This window comes from Monodelphis domestica, chromosome 6, assembly GCF_027887165.1.
Source record: "Monodelphis domestica isolate mMonDom1 chromosome 6, mMonDom1.pri, whole genome shotgun sequence".
NCBI lineage: Eukaryota > Metazoa > Chordata > Mammalia > Didelphimorphia > Didelphidae > Monodelphis > Monodelphis domestica.
The window spans coordinates 272,583,191-272,589,935 of NC_077232.1; the positions used below are offsets into that span (position 1 = coordinate 272,583,191).

Sequence of the window (6,745 nt, forward strand, 5' to 3'; positions counted from 1 at the left end):
TGAGGCAAATTATATAGCATAAAGAGGTGTGGAAAATCATTATGGGGGGGGAGGATAAGGGTGGTGATAAACAATGCTTAAATTTTACTCTCATCATAACTTGCTCAGAAAGGGAATAACAAATACACTCAGAGAATTTTATCTTTTCCTACAGAAAAGTAGAAGGGGGAATAACACAAGGGAAGGGGGAAGGTGACAAAAAGCAGAACAATGGCTAGGAGGAACAAAGTGAAAGGGATAGAACAAGATATAAAGGGTATGAAGGCTATGGTGGAGGGCAATACAAATTAATAATAATACTGAATGTGAATGGGATGGACTTGCCTATAAAATGGAAGAGGATAGCAGAGTGGATTAAAAACCAGAATCCTACTATATGTTGTTTATAAGAAACATATTTGAGGCAGGGTACACACACAGGTTCAAGGTAAAAGGCTGGAGCAGAACTGATTATGCATCCTCTAAAGTAAAAAATAAAAAAAAAAAGCTGGAGTAGCAATCATGATACCAGACAAAGCTAGAGTGGACATTGATATGATTAAAAGAGATACATAAGGAAATTACATTTTGCTAAAAGGTACTATAAACAATGCAGTAATATGGTTTACTAAACATTTATGCACCAAATGGTATAGCATCTATATTTCTATAGAAGAAATTAAAAGAACATAAGGAAGAAATAGATTGTAATACCATACTAGTGATGGATCTCAACCTTCCCCTTTCATAACTAGATAAATTGAACAAAAAATAAATAAGAAATAAGTAAGGGAAGTGAATTAAATGTTCAAAAAATTAGAGTTAATAGACATCTGGAGAAAATTGAACAGGGATAAAAAGGAACATACATTCTTCCCAGCAGTATATGCTACATATACAAAGATTGACTATACACTAGGGCATAGAACTATTACAAACAAATGCAGAAAAGCAGAAATAATAAATGCAATTTTTTCAAATAATAAAGCAATAAAATTATGATTAACAAGTTCCCATGGAAAGGCAAATATAAAATTAAATGGAAACTAAATAATCTAATTCTGCAGGAAGACATTTTTAAGTGTTTGCTTACTTCCTTCTTAGATGAAAAACCTTATTGAGTACAGAAATTTTTTGTCTTAATTTATCTTTGTATATTCCTCAATGTACAACTGGACATAATAGAGATTTTGTTCTCTTTATTTGAATTGAAATGAACTGTAAATAAGCAAATATTTTTCTTAACTAGTTATTTACATAAGTTGAGCAATGCAACATCTAGAACAAATAATTTGTCAACTGGTTTATTTTTTTATTTATTTTTTGCACTGAATGTGATGACTTTAAAAAGATAGGACTCTAAGCTCCTTCCTCCTACTACAGGGGTGCTTCGGGTCAAGGAAGTGAACAGGGCATGGGATCCCCAGCATAGGACATAGGTTATTATGGATATAGGCTCCCCAGGGGCGGAAGGAACTACTCTTTTTTTGACTGGGGATGAGATTCATGGCTTTCCATGTTACTCTTTGGAGACAATGTACATTATAAGGTGTACTACACAGTGGCTGTAACTGTACTCATTGTCATACCAAGAAATGAGCTTGAGAAAATGGTCATTGAAGGCAATCCCAGAGCCATCATCAAAGGTAGGAGTTGGTGTCACTGATAAAGTCACAGGATACAACCTGGTCCTCTGTATAGCCCAAGATGCCCTTCAAGGATCCCTCTGCAGCTTGCTTCACCAACTTCTTAATATCATCATATTGCACAGCTTTCTCCAGGGGGCAAGTCAGATACACCACAGACACATTGGGAGTAGGAACATGGAAGTCCATGCCTGTGAGCTTCCCATTCAGCTCAGGTATGACCTTGCCTTGGCAGCACCAGTGGAAGCAGGAATGATATTCTGGGCAGCACTACATACATCTTGCCATAGTTTGCCAGAGGGGCCATCTACTGTCTTCTGGGTAGTGGTAATGTCATGGATTGTGGTCATGAGTCTTTCCACCATCCTGAAGTTGTCATGAATGACCTTGACCAAAGGGGCCAAGCTATTGGTAGTGCAGGAGGCATTAGTGAATCCCCAAACTGAAACTTCAAGCTGCCTGTGAGCCTGCCATGTTACCCCAGACAGTAGAGGGATAAAGTGCTCACACTAGGCAGCTGGGCAGAGGGTAAGGGCATGCAAAAAATGTCCTCAGGTGCTGTAAAGAGGGGGGATGGAGTACCCCCTCATGCTGCCCCAGCACCCATGCCACATCTTTGCCAACATGGTGTCATACTGTTACTTTATAGATGTTACAAATTGAACAAACAAGATGAGTTTGATGGTAAACTTCCAATGAAGTGGTAAAAGCTTCCAGAAACTCTATTTTCCACTAAAGAGAAGAAGGCAAGAAATACTTAAGTCCTTCTCTATGACAGGCTTAGTGATGTGAATACAAACAGAAGTAAAAATGAAATACAGTTCTTGTTCTGAGGGACCTTATATTATGAGGTGAAAGAAAACATTCAAATGAAGATTAAAGGTAAGCAGGACTAGTGCCTACAGAGGGGGCATGGTGTTGACTTCCAGAAAATAAGAACTGGTCAGGAGAATAAAATTTCAGCAATATAGACCTCTATCCAAAATGGTGGAGCCTTGAATGTAACTTACCAATGTAAAACAGAAATTTTTATGATGGCCTGATGTTTAATGGTCAGATAGACATGGAAACAGAGGGATATTTTAGAGTGAAATGTCAATGACATATGGCAAAAGTCCAGAAAGTAACTGAACTTCATAGAACTTAATAAAGCTCCTGAAGAAGAATCAAGTCTTGTCAATACATCTTAACATAAAGGTTGAACAAGATGAATAAACAATCATAGGATATTCGAGGAACTGATGATTGAGCTGGCATATTAGAGAGACATGCAACCTATTGAGGAATGAATGTGGATCACAAACTAAAGCATGAAAACAAAATAGTTTCATCAAACAATAGTGATGTATAGAATATTAGGAGCTTGAATAATTCTGGTATAGAGAAAAATCCTATTATTCAGAAATGACTATATAAAACAATCTCAGTTAATTTTTTTCTTACTAGTAATTTTAATAGACTAGTATCATAGAGAAGGACTTAAGTATTTCTTGCCTTCTTCTCTTTAGTGGAAAATAGAGTTTCTGGAAGCTTTTACCACTTCATTGGAAATTTACCATCAAACTCATCTTGTTTGTTCAATTTGTAACATCTATAAAGTAACAGTATGGCACCATGTTGGCAAAGATGTGGCATGGGTGCTGGGGCAGCATGAGGGGGTACTCCATCCCCCCTCTTTACAGCACCTGAGGACATTTTTTGCATGCCCTTACCCTCTGCCCAGCTGCCTAGTGTGAGCACTTTATCCCTCTACTGTCTGGGGTAACATGGCAGGCTCACAGGCAGCTTGAAGTTTCAGTTTGGGCACACAATCTTGAAAACATTCACCAAAACTTGTATATTACATTTAACAGAACTTATGGAGAGTATTTTATTCTCACTGTTTCAATTTAATTTCCAGTTTTGATCATATTAGTTCACAATTTCTACTTCCATTTATTCTCTGGCTCTCATTTTTGTGGGAAGTTTCTTTTATGATTTCTTGAAACAAAGAATCTAGACTTTTTTCCCCCTCTTGGTTTCCATGCTTATATCCTTTTTCAGGAATTTATAAACTTATATTTTAAAAAAAGATAACTGTATCACTGTAATTTCTTTCATAATCCTATTTATTTTAAGTATCTAAAAACATGAGTTCCATATAATTTGTTTGAACTTATTTGTCATTGATTTTTCTAAGGCAGCTAGATGGGGAAATAATAGTGAGAACCCAGAGTTAGAAAGACATGAGTTCAAATTCAGATTTTGACATTTATTAATTTTGTGACTATGAAAAACTCACTTAATTTCTCTGCCTCAGTTTCCTCAACTGTAAAATAGGATAATAATAGGTTGTTGTGAGGATCAAATGAGATAGCACCATGGCTGGCATATAGTATTAACTTAGTAAATGCTTGCTTCCTTCCCAGTGGAAGATATAGTCAAATCTATTCTTTGACTATTCTTTGCAGAAAAATTATCATATAAATTAAGAAAATACTAGAATTATCAAATGTATATCAACTATAATTTTTTATCATTTAATACCTATTGCTAAGTAATACCTCAAATTTTGGAGTATATATATATGTTATATTAAATTAATTATTATATGAAATATTTGAATAGTTTGAGGTCTAAGTACTAGGGAAGGAGCAAGATGCCATTTTTTAAGCCCTTACCTTCCATCTTAGAGTCAATATTATGTATTGGTTCCAAATCAGAAGAGTGGAAGGACAAGGCAATGGGGGTTAAATAACCACTAAGCCACCTAGTTGCCCCTTGCATCTTTCTTTATTATCACTTTCAGCTTCATCTGATGCTAGTCCTATCACTTTGGACAAACTAAATTTCATGAGCTTCTATTTTCTCAACTCTAATATTATCTCTAATCTTCTCATTTGTAATTAAAATTTCTAAGGAATATTCCAGTTCTTGTGGTTTATAATCTTTAGAAAGGTATCATTCAATTCAGAAAACACTAATTAAGAGACCACATAAGGACAGCTAGGTGGCTACGTGGACAGAGCTCCAGGCTTAGAATCAGGAAGAACTGGATGCAAATTTGACCTCAGATACTTCCTAGCTGTGTGACCTTGGGCAATTCACTTAATTTTGTTTACTTACTCCTCACCCTTCTCTCTTAGAGTAGGACAGAAAGTAAGGGTTTAAAAAAGAGAGAAAGATTATGTATGAAACATTCTGCTACATGCTGACCCACACACAAAGTTTAGGTAAACAATGACTTTTGTCTTAGGTAACATTTTTTTTAGTTGTTCAGTTTTTCAGTCATGTCTGATTCTTAGTGACTCCATTTACCATAGCATGCCAGACTCTTCTATCCTTTGCTATCTCTTGAAGTCAGTCCAAGCTCGTGTTTCATTGATTCTGTAACACTGTCCATCTTTGAAGCATAACTGTCTCCTTAGTTTACATAACCAAAGCTGTTTTTATTTCTTCCTTTCTTTTTCCTTTAATTCTAGCAAGAGACTTTGCTTTCCCACTTACTTTCACATAACATTAGTTTCTGTCTTGGTTATCTTCAGAATATTTATTAGTATCTAAGTTAATCAGTCTGTCCATTTTAAAATAACCTCTACCTCACAATGACTATATATCTTTTTTAGATTATGAGAACCAGACTAGGACCTTGAATCTGTGACAAGGGTGAATTATCTCAAGATCAATTGTGAATGCAGAAAAGACTATCCAAAAGCTAATATTATGGGCTCCTGATAACTAGTGGTTAGAAAAATCTATTTAGTTCAAACTAAGTCTCTGACATTTACTATGTGACTCTTGACAAGTCATTTAGTCTTTCTTTTCCTCAGTTTCCTCTATTATAAAATGGAAATTTAAAAAAAGTGACTTCCCAAGGTTATCATGAAGATCAGAAAAGTGGAAGGACAAGGCAATGGGGGTTAAATAACCACTGAGCCACCTAGTTGCCCCTTGCATCTTTCTTTATTATCACTTTCAGCTTTATCTGATGCTAGTCCTATCACTTTGGACAAACTAAATTTCATGAACTTCTATTTTCTCAACTCTAATATTATCTCTAATCTTCTCATTTCTAATTAAAATTTCTAATACTGCATTTCAAATGAGTTGTATCTGATGAATCCATTGTAGGTTCATGAATCAAAAAGATAAAATAATCTTTTTTAAGATGTTTAACCACTCCTAATTATATAGCATGGAATCCACCAAGAAGGAATAGTAAAGTATTAAAAGCTAATCAGATAATCTCAGACTTCTCTTATGACTGTCATTTAATACTTGGCCATGCATCAGCCATAAATTAAGTATTCCTCCCCTGGCAACCACAGAGCTATCTAGAAGTTGAAGTTGGGAAGTATTTACAGTTTTGAAGCACCATCAAGATCTTTTTTTGAAAAATCTATCATTAAAGGGTTGATACTTTTAAGCAGGATTGACACTGTATGAAATAGTAAATGAAGTCATATAATCATAGATCAATTGGAAGCAAAATTTAAGGTCATCTAGGACAACCTCGTCTTACAGATGGAGTAAGTGGGGCCAAGAAAAGTTGCCATTTGCTCAAATTCAAATACACAAAAAAGGTTAGATGTGAGATTCAGGTCCTCTGGCTTCAAATCAATAATTCTTTCCTTTGCATATAAAACCCTTCACAATTTGCCTTCCATTTACCTTTCTGATCTTATTTCAAATTAATCTTTATTCCCTGACCAGCTATATTTCCTGCCTCTATGGCTTTATATAACTTGCTGAGCATATCTAAATTGGTCAAATCTGTTCCCACCTTTGCTCTTCAAATCCCATTCTTCCTTCCAAGCAAAATTTAGGTCATGCCTTTGATACAGGCCTTTTCTTTTATTTACTTTCCACGTGCTTCCTTTCCACTTTCCCTTTAAACTATTTTGCATCATTTTGTACATACTTTTCCTACATTATAGTTCTCAGTAAAATATGTAACTTGAGGATACTTTCTGCAAGCTTTCTGGCTGTTCCTTAATTCTGACTATTGGAAATTTTATTTGGTCACTATCACTTCCCCTCCAAATTGCCGTCAATTTATTTTCCATATACTTATTTGGTTTGTGAAGCCCCACCCATTTTTTTCTCCAAAGAGAACTAACTCTTTCTGTCTCTGTCATACT

The 6,745-nt window shown here is 35.3% G+C and overlaps 1 pseudogene; it reads right to left on the reverse strand.

Moving 5' to 3' along the window:
• Nucleotides 1-1,498: 1,498 nt before the first annotated feature.
• On the reverse strand, nt 1,499-3,292 carry LOC130455241 (glyceraldehyde-3-phosphate dehydrogenase-like; annotated as a pseudogene).
• Nucleotides 3,293-6,745: the final 3,453 nt, after the last annotated feature.